The sequence below is a fragment of the Pseudorca crassidens genome, chromosome 15, assembly GCF_039906515.1.
Source record: "Pseudorca crassidens isolate mPseCra1 chromosome 15, mPseCra1.hap1, whole genome shotgun sequence".
NCBI classification, from domain to species: Eukaryota; Metazoa; Chordata; class Mammalia; order Artiodactyla; family Delphinidae; genus Pseudorca; species Pseudorca crassidens.
Genome location: NC_090310.1, coordinates 84,975,952 through 84,991,738, shown reverse-complemented (window position 1 = coordinate 84,991,738; position 15,787 = coordinate 84,975,952). Strand labels below are relative to the sequence as shown.

General features: G+C 39.3%; 1 long non-coding RNA gene across 1 annotated transcript in view; it reads left to right on the top strand.

The window, feature by feature from the left end:
* Positions 1-12,366: 12,366 nt before the first annotated feature.
* LOC137208123 (uncharacterized) overlaps positions 12,367-15,787 on the top strand; it is a 33,952-nt gene continuing 30,531 nt past the window's right edge. The window contains exon 1 of the long non-coding RNA XR_010935476.1: positions 12,367-12,447. This is a non-coding gene — a long non-coding RNA (uncharacterized lncRNA). The remainder of the gene's footprint in view (positions 12,448-15,787) is intronic.

The window sequence follows — 15,787 nt, the reverse complement described above, 5'->3', positions numbered from 1 at the left end:
GCTCCATTGATGCTAGCTTTTACTGGTATATAGTAGGTGAGTATTAAATCAGTGCCCAGTGCTCGTGTTAATTTTATATTATACTGCACTTAGTAAGTTTTCTTTGAGATTTTCTTAAGCTATACAATCATGTCATCCACACATAATGACAATATTACCTTCTACTTTCTTGTGCTTTTAATTCCAATTATTGTTATTATTTTGTCTAATTGTACTAGAAGTGCAACCTTTCAGAGCAAAATTAAATAACAGTGATGAGAGTAGATTGTTTTGTTGTTCCCGGCTTCAAGAATGTTAAGAGTATTGCTAGCTGTTGGATCCATTCTCACAAACAATGATATTAAGGAAGTGTCCTTTTATTACTAGTCTTCCAAAGCCTTAAAAAACAAACAAACAAACAAACAAGCAAACAAAGCAACCAGGAAGGGACCCAATGCTCTCAAATGCCTTTTCAGTCCCCAACGAGCTACTGAAGGTATCTTCTCTTTTGACCTGTTAAGTGGGAATCATATTGACCAATTTTGTGATACTCATCTTTGCATTCTGTCCCTAAACCCATCTTGCTCTGGTCTGAATCCTGTTTGCTATGATTCAGTTCGTCTCTCACTTTGTAAAATACATCAAGCACCAGGGTCAGGAGGCAAAGGATCCGTATCATTTTGGGGAAGAACCAAGGGAGCCAGAACCAAGCCCAACATGACAACATTCCCCTAAATCCTATCAACTGGTGGAACCAGCTTTGACAAACCCAAAGCAAAATCTGTCATAATTGCTTATTTTGAGGACAAGGGCAGAGACTAACTAACTCTCAAGACTCATTTGAATTTAAACTCTTACAGTGAAGGTTAGAGTTTCAGAAGACACACTAAGTTGTACCTGGAAAAGCTCTTGATCAGATGTGAGTGTGAGTTAATTCTGTGTCTGAATTTAAAACTACTAATTGAAAAAACAAAAAGTGACATCAGTTAAATTTTTATTTGCGGTACATAGGTGTAAAACAAATCCTTTTTTTTTTTTTTTTTTTTTTGCGATACGCGGGCCTCTCACTGTTGTGGCCCCTCCCGTTGAGGAGCACAGGCTCCGGACGCACAGGCTCAGTGGCCATGGCTCACGGGCCCAGCTGCTCCGAGGCATGTGGGATCTTCCCGGACCGGGGCACGACCCCGTGTCCCCTGCAACGGCAGGCGGGCTCTCAACCACTGCGCCACCAGGGAAGCCCAACAAATCCTTTTTTACAGAGAAAGAAATAGAAGACAGTTTTACTTTGTTTCGGTTTTTTTGTTTGTTTAATTTTATTGGAGTATAGTTGATTTACAATGTTGTGTTAGTTTCAAGTGTACAGCAAAGTGATTCCGTTATACATAGACATATATTCATTCTTTTTCAGATTCTTTACCCATATAGGTTATTGCAGAATACTGAGTAGAGTTCCCTGTGCTATACAGTAGGTCCTTGTTAGTTATCTATTTTATATATAATAGTGTGTGTGTATGTTAATCCCAAGCTCCTAATTTACGTCTCCCCACCCACCCGCCGCCCACGTTTCCCCTTTGGTAAACACAGGTAAGACAGTTTTACTTTGAGCACACGACAGGTTTCATCGAGGATTGAACCTTCATTGATTGAACTTGTTGCAGGCACACAGCAGGGACCTCATGGTGTCTCAGCTACTATTACTACTCAATAAAAGTAAAAGCCTTAAGACAAATGATAAGCTACTATTATGACTTCAATTAATTGCTGAAACTGTTATAAGAATATTTGAACCTCTATATGATGATAATGGAAATGTTTATAGTTGTGGATAGAAGCAATTATGGAATTCTTTGTGGGGTAATTTGTCAACTGATTGTACAATGAGCTATAATTTTATGGGTAAAGGTTGAATGCTTTGCTATCATGTGCTGTCGCTTGAATTTAACCTGGCTTACCTGCTGATTTTTAGATTTTCCAGTTACTAATTAAGGAAAGGCCTCTTCGCTTTTGTGAAATGTATTCATTTCTTCCTTCGATTCTGGTTCCTAGAGACAAATAAGAATTATTCTAGCTGTTTCCGTGACAATAATTCTGTTTTTCTGAGAAGGCTAGAAAATTCGAATTTTTCCTTAAAACCAGTCTGATTTCTCCTCACCTTTTGACCGTTTTTTTCTTTAGGATCCCCTGTTTTTCTGACCTACAGCTTTTTAGTGGCCATTCTATTTGAGATCTGATAGTAAAAGAGGTTTTGGTTTGAAATTAAGAGAAAAAATGTAGCATCAAATCACACGAATGAAACTACATAAAGGGTTCATCAAACCTAAGGAATCTAAGACCTTACAGTCTTGAGAGCCATCAGAAAAATGTTGTCATTGTGGACTCTGCCACCAAAGGCTACTTGATAATTGGGAAAGAAAGAAAGAGGGAGAAATATTGAATAACTAAAGATTTACGAAATGCAATGGGATTTAAAATGGGTCTTCAGATGTTTGCTAAACACTAAAACATCATAAAACCCCAAGAACATAATTTAGAATGCCCCCACTGATCAGTTACTACGATATCCCCAGTTTGCCAATCTATAAAATTCTAAAGCAAATGCCAGATGATCAGGGAGTAAAGGATGAGCATACACAAAAGCATTCTTAACCTTTGCTTCGGGGGCTGTTCAGTAATCCCAGCCCTCTGTGTGGTTTTCCATTCCTCAAAGACCTTGTCCCCTGAAACCCAACTCAATAGAGACTGTCTTTCCTTCGAGGTACCCCGACCTTGGGGAACAGGGTCACAGTACATTTTTTGTTAGCTATTTCTCTCCTCTTGGAAAAAGAGCAGAACCAATTCTTGTTACTGGTCCACGGAGCCTCATTTGTAGCAGCTGATCTCAATTATTCTCAGACCCGAACTTCATCTCTGATGCAGCAAAGTGGAGGAAGAGTATTGGTAGGTGGGGTCAGGGGGGTCCTACACTCACCTTCCTATTATTGGAGGAGCCATATTGATGAGCTCGTCGATTTCAAGAGAAAATGGACGCAAACGCCCTCCTGTCTCTCCAGGTGTTTCATCCCCAAACTCATGACTTCGTGCCAGGTGCTCTTCTGGGCTCTGTGGTGAGGCCATTGATTCCAGATTCTGATATGTGAGTCTTTCCATCTTTCACTCTCTTCCTAACCCCAACCCCAAATCCAACCTCCTCTCGGCCAGAATCTCAGCTCTTCGTGTGTATTTCTGTAGAACCTCACTTAGGAAAGGAAGGAATCTGGGATGCAAGGCCATAGTAAGTCCCCAAAGACCCTCATTACAAAAGCGCATTTGTGTCTCAAAATGTGTGCTTGAAAGACATGGAGGGCGCTCAGCCTTCCTTGGGGGTGCGCCCAGCGGCTCGAGCTCCTTCCTCAGACCCTCACACTCTTCTTACCCTTCAGGTCTCGGTTCCAGTGTCACCTCCTCCAAGAAGCCTTCCCCGACCACATCTTTCTAAGCAACTCCACCAGCGCATCACGTCCTGTCACTTTACATAGACCTTGTGGCCCTCTGGCTCACCTCGATTATTAGGTTACCATTACTGTCTCAATGTCTAGAATGACAGAGCTTTCCCTCTGTTCACTCCTGTCACTCTGGAGCCTAGCACAGCGTCTGGGGGATAGTAAGTGTTCAATAAACACCTGCTGAGTGGATAAAATAGTCTGTGCTGTGACAAAGAGAGAAAGTTACTCTCAACAGATTTATGCAGAGAAACTACCAGAACAGCATGGCGATAAAAAACGAACCCAGGAACTTATATGAGCAATGCCCCTGCCCCGGCCCCATTGAGCCCCGTGTCAACGAAATCCCCATTTTGGAAATGCACTTTGCCTCTCGGTAGAAAAGTACTCCATGGGAACAGGGGCCAGTCTGCCTGGTCGCCATCAGCAGGTCCAGCACTGGTCTACTGGAGGCATTGGGCGAATCAGTGATGGGGAAAGGGTTTCCTAGATGGCGGATTGTCTATCATTCAGCAACATCCCTGAGTTTATTTCCAATACGACAATTTTGGGCATTTTTTTTGAAGCAAGAGTCTTGGGTCAGAGTTTAAAATCGCAGGCTCTCGAGTCCCATTATCTGGATTTGAATCCCAGCTCTGCCACTTACGGCCGTGTGATCGTAGACCAAGCAAGTTGTTCAGCTTTCTACTCCTTGAGTTCCTGTAAAACACAGATAATAGTAGCCCCTCGAGTTATTCCTTGTAAAGCACTAAACCAGATCAAGCAGGTAGTAGGCACTCAACATTATAGCTCTTCCTTTTGTCATTAATTTACTTTGGCACGTGTCTTGTGGACCACTGATGTGATTACATCTAATTCTTTTTTTAAAAGGATATTTATTTATTTATATATTTGGCTGTATCGGGTTTTAGTTGTGGCATCCGATCTTTCATTGTGGCGTGGGCTTAGTTGTCCCACGGGCGTGTGGAATCTTAGTTCCCGGACCAGGGATTGAACCTGTATCCCCTGCATTGGAAGGCAGATTCTTAACCACTGGACCACCAGGAAAGTCCCTACATGTAATTCTTGTTCATCATTCTTTGCAGTGGCCACTCATAACACTGGAAGGTTTTAAAAATTTAATCTTGATATTTAGGATTCTTTTTTTCCTTGTTCTAAAATTTTTGTTACAAAATTAGCATATTCAAAATTAGAGGGGTGTCATGTACAGCATGGTGACTACAGTTAATAAGACAGTATTGTCTATTTGAAAGTTGCTAAGAGAGCAGATCTTAAAAGTTCTCATCGCAAGAAAAAAGAATTTTGTAACTGTGTGGCAATGGATGTTAACTTATTGTGGTAATCATTTTGTAATATATACATGAATCAAATCATTATGTTGTACACCTAAAGCGAATACAATGTTATATGTCAATTACATCTCAATTTAAAAAATTAGGATAGTATAATGAACCCCCATGGACTCATCCTCCAGGTATCAACTCACAGCCAATCTTGTTTCGCCTCTGCCCTCTCTCAATGATGTCCTGGAACTGGCTTGCTCTGCCTGCCAAGACCTGATTTTCTTCCCAATTCCATGTTCAGTGACACACTGCTGGGAGTTTGCAACCAACTGTGATGGGAGTATTTACATCATGGAAATTGGCAAATACTACAAATCAAGCCTTCCTTCTCTCTGCCACCTTCGGGCGGGAGAGCCTGTTGTTAAGGAATTACCAGACTATCCACTGCTCCCACTCCCACCCCACTGGATTCTTTTGGAACCTCATATTACTTTGTTTCAGTGGGTACACCTAAAATACTAGAATTCCTTAAAAATTATCACTATAATTCCCCTGTCACGTACTAAAAAATTAACACCAATTTTTAAAATATTGTCAAATACCCATTGTTCAGATTTTCCTGATAATTTCATTTTTTAATTTTTTTCATAATTTTAACAAGTAGTTGGTTTGTTCAAATAAGAATTCCAAATAGGTCTATACTATGGGATGCAATCAGCAAAATCTAAACTATGGAAAACTGTAGAGGACAATAACCGTTTTCCTTCAACAGCTAAATTGTAAAATGTAAAAGAAAAAAGAGAGGGAGAAACCTACAAATTAAACAAGATTTAAGAGTCATATAGGGGCTTCCCTGGTGGCGCAGTGGTTAAGAATCCGCCTGCCAATGCAGGGGACACGGGTTCAAGCCCTGGTCCAGGAAGATCCCGCACGCCACGGAGCAGCTGAGCCCGTGCACCACAACTACTGAGCCTGCGCTCTAGAACCTGAGAGCCACAACTACTGAAGCCTGTGTACCTGGAGCCCGTGCTTCACAACAGGAGAATCCACCCAATGAGAAGCCGCCCACCACAACAAAGAGTAGCCCCCGCTCACCGCAATTAAAGAAAGCCCACACGCAGCAATAAAGACCCAACGCAGCCAAAAATAAATAAATAAATATTTTTTTAAAAAAAGAGTCATATAAACCAAATACAAGGGACTTCCCTGGTGGTCCAGTGGCTAGGATTCTGTGCTCCCAATGCAGGGGGCCCAGGTTCGATCCTTGGTCAGGGAACTAGATCCCACATGCCGCAACTAAGACGCAGTGCAGCCAGATTTAATTAATTAATTTTTAAAAAAACAACACAAATACAACATGTGGGCCATATCCAAGCAGTAGTTTTCTACGCTTTCTCCTAAAAACTTTATTGTTCTACCTTTCACATGCTGATTTCCCCCATCTTTATTGAGGTATAATCGACAACGGAAAATGTATATATTTAAGCAGTACAGCTTGATGTTTTGATATATCACCACGTTACGCGCATGAACACATCCATCATTTCACATAGATAGCATTTTCTTTTTCTTTTTTTTTCTTTGTAGTGAGAACACTTAAGATCTACTCTCCTAGCAAATTTCAAGCATACAACACAGTATTAACAAAAGTCACATTGTGTACATCAGATCCCCAGAACTTATTCATTTGCGTAACTGAAACTTTACCTCCTGAACAATATCCCCTCCCCCTCCCCCCCCAGCCCCCCCATCACCCCAGCCCCTGGTAACCACCGTCCTAATTCTCTGCTTCTATGAGTTTGACTCTGTTAGATTCCACATATAAGGGACATCACACAATACTTGTCTTTCTGTGTCTGGCTTATTTCACTTAGCATAATGTCATCCAGGTTCATTCATATTATTGTAAACGACAGGATTTACTTCTTTTTTAAGGCTGAATAATATTCCATTGTATATACAGTATTTTCTTTATGCCTCTGTCCATAGACAGATTTAGGCAGTTTGCATATCTTGGCATTTGTGACTGACGCTGCAATGAACAGGAGAGGAGGGCTGCTTGAGATACTGATTGCATTTCCTTTGGCAGATACCCAGAAGTAGGACTGCTGGATCATATGGTATCTCTATATTTAATTTTTTGAAGAACCTCCATACTGTTTTCCATAATGGCTGCACTAACTTACATCCCACCAATAACGTACAAGGGTTCCCTATTCTCCACATCCTCACCAACACTTATATTTTGCCTTTTTGATAATAGCCATTATAACAGGTGTGAGGCAATATCTCATTGTAGTTTTGATTTGCATTTCCCTGACGATTAATGGTAGAGTGCCTTTTCATATACCTGTTGGCCATTTGTATGTCTTCTTTTGAGAAATATCTATTCATGTCCTTTGCCTATTTTATAATCAGGTTTTTTACATGTTTTGCTCTTGAGTTGTGTGAGTTCCTTACATATTTTGGATATTAACCCCTTATCAGATACATGGTTTGCACAGATATTCTTCTATTCCATACATTGCCTTTTCACTCTGTTGATTGTTTCTGTTGCTGTGCTGAAGCTTTTTGGTTTAATGCAATCCTACTTGTCTATTTTTACCTTTGTTGCCTGTGCTTTCAGTGTCATATCCAAAAAATCATCACCCAGACCAATGTCCAAAAGCTTTTTTCCTATGTTTTCTTATTTTAGTTTTATGACTTCAGGTCTTTATTTAATCCTTTTTTTTTTTTTTTTTTTTGCGGTACGTGGGCCTCTCACTGTTGTGGCCTCTCCCGTTGCGGAGCACAGGCTCCAGATGCGCAGACTCAGCAGCCATGGCTCACGGGCCTAGCTGCTCCGCGGCATGTGGGATCTTCCCGGACGGGGGCACGAACCCGTGTCCCCTGCATCGGCAGGCGGACTCTCAACCACTGTGCCACCAGAGAAGCCCAATTTAATCCATTTTGAGTTTATTTTTTTCTTTTTTTTTAGCCATTCTTTAAAAATTGAAGTATAGGGGGCTTCCCTGGTGACTCAGTGGTTAAGAATCCACCTGCCATAGCAGGGGACACAGGTTCGAGCCCTGGTCTGGGAAGATCCCACATGCTGCGGAGCAGCTAAGCCCATGCACCACAACTACTGAGCCTGTGCTCTAGAGCCCACGAGCCACAACTACTGGAGCCTGTGTGCATAGAGCCAGTGCTCCGCAGCAAGAGAAGCCACCACATGAGAAGTCCACACACCACAACAAAGAGTAGCCCCCGCTCGCCACAACTAGAGAAAGCCCACGCACAGCAACGGAGACCCAACGCAGCCAAAAATAAATAAAATAAATTCATTTTTAAAATTTAAGTGTAGTTAATTTGCAATGTGTTAGTTTCAGGTGTACAGTGAAGTGATTCATTCTTCTGCTTGTGGATATCCAGTTTTCCGTATACCATTTAATCAAGAGACTGTCCTTTCCTCATTGGTAATCTTGTCAATAGTCAGTTGACCATAGGTGTATGGATTTATTTCTGGGCTCTCTATTCTGTTCCATTTTTCCTTATGTCCATTTTTATGCCAGTACCATACTGTTTTGATTACTGTAGCTTTGTAATGTATTTTTAAATAAGGACGTGTGTTGCCCCCAGCTTTGTTGTTCTTGTTCAAGATTGTTTTGGCTATTTGGTATCTTTTGTTGTTCCATGCTAATTTTAGGATTTTTTTTTTCTATTTCTGTAAACAGTGCCTTTGGGATTTTGATAGAGATTGCATGGAATCTATCGATCATTTTGGGTAGAATAGACGTTTTAACAATATTCTTCCAATCCATGAACATAGGATGTCTTTCCATTCTCCTATGTTTTCTTTAATTTCCTTCATCAGTGTTTTATCATTTTTAGTGTACCAGTCTTTCACCTCTTTGGTTAAGTTTATTTCTAAGTATTTTATTATTTTTCTTGCTTTTGTGATGGAACTGTTTTCTCAACTTCCTTTTAGGATAATTTGTTTTCTGCATAGAACTGTGACTCATTTTTGTAGATTTTTTTAATCCTGCAACTTTACTGAATTCATTTACTAATTCTAACAGTTTTTTTGGTTGTTGTTGAGTCTTGAGAGTTTTCTACATATATGATCATGTCATCTGCAAAGAGAACTAATTTTACTACTTCCTTTCCAATTTAGATGCCTTTTATTTCTTTTTCTTGTCTAATTGCTCTAGCTGCAACTTCTAGTACTATGCTGAACAACAGATGAGAGTGGGCATGTTTGCTTTGTACTGAATCTTAGAGGAAAAGCTTTCAGTTTTTCCCCATTGATTATTGTGTTAGAAGTAATCTTTTCATATGTGGCCTTATTGTGTTAAGTTTCTTCTACACTGATTTTGTTGAGAGTTTTTATCATGAATGGATGTTAAACTTTGTCAAATGTTTTTCTGCATTGATTGAGATGATCATGTGATTTTAACCCTTCATTAATATGGTGTATCACATTGATTGATTTGCGCATGTAGAACTATCTTTGCATCCCAGGGATAAATCCCACTGGTTCATGGTATATGAACTTTTTAACGTGTTATTAAATTTGGTTTGTTAGTATTTTATTGAGGATTTTTGCATCTGTGTTCATCAGGGATATTGGCCTGTGGCTTTCTTTTCTTATCTTTGTCTGGCTTTGGTATTAGGGTGATGCCTACCTCATAAAATGAGTTTGGAAGCACTCTCTCTTCTATTATTTTGGAAGAGTTTAAGAAGAATTGGTATAAATTCTTCTATGAATGTTTGGTAAAAGTTACCAAAGAAGCCATCTGGTCCTGGGCTTTTCTTTGTTGGGAAGGATTTGCTTACTAATTCAATCTCCTTATTTGTTATTAGTCTGTTCAGGATTTCTGTTTCTTCTTAAGTTTTGGCAGGTTGTATGTTTCTAGGAATTTATCTATTTTATCTAGGTTATCCAGTTTGTTGGCATATAATTGTTCATAATAATCCCTTATGATCTTTTTTATTTATGCGGCATCTGTCATAATGGCTCTTCTTTCATTTCTGATTTGTAAAATTTGAGTCTTCTCTCTTTTTTTCTGCCAGCCTAGCTAAGGGTTTGTTGGTTTTGTTTATATTTTCATAAAACCAACTCCTGTTTTTTTTCTATTGTTTTTCTGTTCTCTGTTTGATTTACTTCTGCTCTAATCTTTATTATCTCCTTCCTTTCACTAGCTTTCGGCTTAGTTTGTTCTTCTTTTTCTAGTTTTTTGAGATGTAAAGTTATATTGTTTATTTGAGGTCTTTCCTCTTTTTTAATGTAGGAGTTTATCACTGTAAGCATCCCTCTTAGTGCTGCTTTTGCTGCATCCCATAAGTTTTGTCATGCTATAGTTTCAATTTTGTTTATCTCACAATACTTTTTTAAAATAAATTTATTTATTTATTTTTGGCTGAGTTTGGGTCTTTGTTGCTGCGTGCGGGCTTTCTCTAGTTGCAGCAAGTGGGGGCTACTCTTCGTTGTGGTGTGCAGGTTTCTCATTGCGGTGGCTTCTCTTGTTGCGGAGCATGGACTCTAAGCATGTGGCTTCAGTAGTTGTGGCTTGTGGGCTCTAGAGTGCAGGCTCAGTAGTTGTGGCGCACAGGCTTAGTTGCTCCACAGCATGTGGGATCTTCCCGGACCAGGGCTCGAACCTGTGTCCCCTGCATTGGCAGGCGGATTCTTAACCACTGTGCCACCAGGGAAGCCCTCAAAATACTTTTAAAATTTCCTTCTTTAAAAATTTCCTCTTTGACCTAATAATCGTTCAAAAATGTGTTATTTACTTTCCACATGTTTGTGAATTTTCTCATTTTCTTAGTGTTTTGATTTCTAGTTTCATTCCATGTTAGATGGGAAAGATACTTGGAATGATTTTGATCTTCTTAAATTTGTTAAGATTTGTTTTGTGACCTAACACATGATTTATCCTAGAGAATATTTCATGTGCATTTGAGGATAAGGTTTATTCAGTAGTATATATCTGTTAGGTCTTTGTGTCTATGTGGTCTATTGTGTTGTTCAAGTCAGCTGTTGGATAGAACATCCAGAAAGAAAATCAGTTATTAAAAGGCTATGGATTTTCGTATGTTGATCTTATAAACCTATTCTTTTCTAAATTCTCATTTTTTAGTAACTGTTTTTCTGTGAATTTTTTTGGGGGGGGACTTATGGTATTTAATTATATCATTTGCAATAAAGAATAGTTTTACTTCTTTCTTTCCGACTCTCAGACCTCTGATTGCTTTCTTTTGTCTAATTGAATTGGCTTATATTTTCGATAAAATGATAACTATAGTATGGCAATGTGAGGCATCCTTGTCTGTTTTGATTCTTGTTCCTGACATTGGTGGAAAAGCTTTTAGATATTCCTCATTAAGTAAAATGTTGTGTTCTGTAGAAAAATATATTTTATATATGTATCATACATATATAATTTATATATATAACATTTATATAATATATGCTACATAGACTTATATTAAGGGAGCATCCATTAATCACGATTTTATTGGATTTTAAAAAATATAAATGGGTGTTAAATTTGGCAAATCTTACTATGTTGCCAATATTGAACCAGGTTTGAATTCACAGAATAACTCTTACCTAGGCGTGATGTTTCATTTTTTTAAACTAATATTGGATTCTACTTGCTTATATTTTAAGATTTTATGATTGGTATTCATAAATGAGATTGGTCTGTAATTTTATTTTTGGATGCAATGTTTGGCATGTTTCAGAGTCAGTGTTATACTTCATAAAAATACTTTTGAAAGTTTCCTTTCATTATATGCTGGAATAATTTTAAGTAGTATTGGAATTATTTGACCTTTAAAGGTTTAGTAGAATTCTCCTATAGAATTACCTGGGTCTGGTGCCTTTTTCCTTTTCCTCATTATAAAAAAAAAAAATTTTCCCTCCTCCCCTCCATCCTAAAATCTTTTTTCAGTATATATACTGAAAAAAAGAATCAAATCATAGGTGTACAGTTCAGCGGATTTTCTCAAATAGAGTATATTTGTTTAATCAGCATTTAGAGCAAGAAGCAGACCCTGGTGCCCCATAAGCCTCCTCCATGTTTCCTTCCACTCACTAGCTTCCCGCAACAAGCGCCTGAAGCCCGTTTGTCATGGTGCTCTCTAGGCTCTGTATTTTTTTTCCCCCTATGTTAAGCGGTCTGCTTAGATTTTTTTGTCTCCAGTCAGTTTTGATAAACAGTATTTTTCTGGACAATTAACTATTTCATCTAGGCTTTCAAACTGATTTATATATAATTATGCAAATGAGTTCTTTATGATTTGAATGTTTTTACCTGTTATATTCCCTAATCCTTAAAAACTACAGGTTCTGGGTGTATCTTTCTAAAGTTCCATCATGGTCCATGGGACAAAAAATTATAAATCTCTGTGTGTGTGTTTGTAATAGTGTTATTGCACGCAGACTCTTCTGTCTTATCTCGCCATCTAGCTATTTATCTCGCTATCCTGGTATCTATGTATATTTCACATGGTAGCGAGGACAAAGGGCATCTACAAAGCATTTGCATTCCTGATGAGAGAATTGATTGGGCTGTCCCTTTCTTCTCCTTTCTGCCTTAGGCTAAGACATGGTACCATTTTGCAACAACAGGAGAGAAGCCAAGAGAACTGTGGAGGCATAGGCTCTGCCATTGATGAGCTGCTGAGATAACACCAGGAAACACCTACCTCCAGAATTCTTGGTAAGTCAGAGGTATAAGCCTCTGTTTGTGCCGCTCCAAGTCAGGGTTCCATTATTTGCAGCTGAATACATTCCTAACTGATAGAGGAAGTAAGATTTTTAGGCGAAACCAGACAGTTTTAGTTGTTCATAGTATGTAAATGTTTATATACAGAAAAATTATTGTAGAGACACCAAATTCGCCAACTCTAAGTTAGGAACTGGAGTAGCAATTTCACAAATTAAGTGCATATCGCATGGCCTTTTTAGTGTAACCATTGTTAAAAGCATGATTTGCATAAATTATTCACAATGTTTTAGATGTATTTTACCTTTTTCATTTTTGTACAATGGGATACAGATTGGTTACATCTTGTACAGATGATAGGGTATATCCTCCTAGGGTTTCAAAATGATTAAATGAGATAACCCATATAAAGGGCCTAGGACAGTGCCTGGCACATGGTAAAGTGCTCCATAAATGTTAATTATAATGTTTTAATAAGGAATATTGATTAAAGAATAGTGATGTTTGCTACTCATACTTAGATGACTAGCTCCTTGTCATCCTTTGCATTCCCATAAGAAAAGTCACCTCCTCTGAGAGGCTCTCCCTGGGTATTCTATCTCAAGTGGCATCCCTCCCCAAATAGCTCCCATTCCCCATCACCACCATCCTGTTTATTAGCCCAGAGACCTTTTCATCATTTGTAATTCTTTTAGTTACTTATTTGGTAAATGCATGTCTCCCCTGATAGAACTTACCCATGAGAGCAGAACTCCCAGTGGCTGGCATAGGTTCTGTACTCTCTATATATTTGTTGAGTAAAAAGATCACCAAAAATGTCCAAGAAACCATTATCATAAGAGAATACCATTTGACATAGAAAGGCTGTTCTGAGGTGGTCATTTCTTTGGGGATAATTTTGCCTACATTTAAATAAAAGTGAAGGTGGGTAAAATTTCTGCCCAATTCTAGACCCTCCTCAAACTAAATAAGCCCTCAGGGGGCTTAGTGGTTTATTATTATTATTATTATTAATCTCAAAAAGATCAGAGAATAGTTATTTTTAATATTTGGCCTCTACAGCTTTATGAAGTGGAGCACAAATTGTTACTTTTAGAAAAATATGTTGTTTTGCATTTGAGTAGGGATTAAGATTAAGTAAGATTCAGCTAACAACTAAAAAACTAATGGTTTATTGTCATCAAATATTTAGATGAAATTCTTCATGATGTTTTGGAATTCTGAAGATCCTAGAATTTAGATTTTAAAATAGCCCTATAAGAGTTACGTTTGGTACCAAGTCAAAGGGAAAACGAAAATGAAATTGTTTTAGTAGAAGGGATAAATCCCAAGGAGGAGAAGGGACCCTGAAACACATCTGAGTGACTGGAGGTGGCCCCATGGCAAACCTCTGAACTGGGGGTAAGGCAGGAGTGTGTCCAGTGCCATTCTCTGAGGGATGAGGATGTCCCTCTCCCCTCCCCGACCTGCTCACGACCCCCCACCCCACCCCACCATCACCACTGGATATGGAATCAATGGAGACATGCAGGATTTCCCCTTGGGGTCATGGGTCCTGGGCTCCTGGCAGCTGGCATCCAGGAGAGGAGAGCAGTAGATCTTCTCTTTTTTTGTATATCTTTTAGAACTACAGGATATTGTAGTAGCCAGTGGGCTTTGGCTACCTGAGTTTGAAGCCCATTTTCCCTGCTTAACTCTTGGGGCAAGTTACTTTGGCCTCTCTAGGCCTCGTAAAATGGCAGTAATAGCTGAACGGGTCTCATTGGGCAGTGATTTAATTGGCACACAGTAGGTGGTGGATAACCGTGACTTTTATTACCCTCTTTCTGGACGTCATCACAAAGTCTCTGCCAGTTTTGACCAGCAAGGGCCGGGGGTTCTGGGATATCATTTTCTATGTATAAATGTTCTATAGCCTGAGAATTTGCTTCCTAATTGTGATGGCTATGTGGCTAGCACTACGACAATCTTACGTGGATTATTCAGAGAAGGCTCTAGAATTTCTGTGTGGGCGGGGCATACAGGCGGCCATATTGGAAGAGGGGCTTTGGGACTTTATTCTCCGCCAGCACTTTACTTGGATGGGTGTTTGTATGGTGGGCTGGTCTTGTACTTGTTGCCTAGGGTTTCGTTAATTGTGTTTATTTGGAGTACTTTGGACAATTATGGGAATTTGGGGACTGGTCTTCTGGCTATATTTGCATAGCAAGCACTCGTGTAGATTATATGTTAATCTGGGGGGGCGGTTTGAGTCGTTTTGGAACGAAATCTACCTAGTAAGCCAACAATTTTTACGTGGAATGACTGTTACATAGGAAGCTTTGGGAAGGTTTATGGACATGGGGTATTCGCTACTTTTTCTGCCCTCCGTGGGGCATGCTTTGCTCACCTCTGGTATACTCTGCTTGAGGATTAATTGGCTGGGATTAATTTGACCTAGAAAATGGAACAGGAAGTAGGTTTTTGGCCTGAATTACAGAATCAACTTGATTAATGTCCCATTTGGCCAGTTTCAGAGGGTGCAATGATTGATGCTGGGGGCAAACTGGTCTCTCCCTCCCACCCCTCCAGGAAGCCACACCATGGGTGACCGTGAACTTAAGGGATGAGCCTGGGGGGGTGAAGGACTAGGGAGCCCAAGTGGACCTCAGGTCCAAGCCATAACCCACCAAGGATTCAGAGTTTGATGTGGGGCCCATGAGTGCTGGCGGCCACCCCCTCCCCCAACAGTGGTGGAATATTGTTTTATTTGTATTTCACTTCATTATGAGTGAGGTTGCATGGTTTCCCCAATGTTAATTAGTTATTTGTACCTTTTTAAAAAAGTAAAATTGCTTGTTCATGTACCTTGCCCATTTTTGCGAGAGGTGCTTGCTTATTAATTCTTCAGAGCTCTTTGCTTATTAGGGAAACTAACCCTTTGTTAGATTTTTACCCAGTCTCCACCCCCCACCCCATTCATATTTGATATTAATTTTTGTATGGTCATCCCCCACCCTTTTATTTTTTTTATAGCCTCAGGTCATGCTTAGAGATGCTTCTATAAACCAAGGTTTTAATTATAAAAATTGCCATTTTTAAAGTAACTGTTTGTACTTAAACATATGTGTTAGACCCACGTTGAGTTCATTCGTGTATGGAACAAGGTAGGGATAATTAGTTATTTGTACCTTTTTAAAGAGTAAAATTGCTTGTTCACGTACCTTGCCCATTTTTGCGAGAGGTGCTTGCTTATTAATTCTTCAGAGCTCTTTGCTTATTAGGGAAATTAACCCTTTGTTACAGGTTTTTACCCAGTCTCCACTCCCACCCCCATTCATATTTGATTTTAATT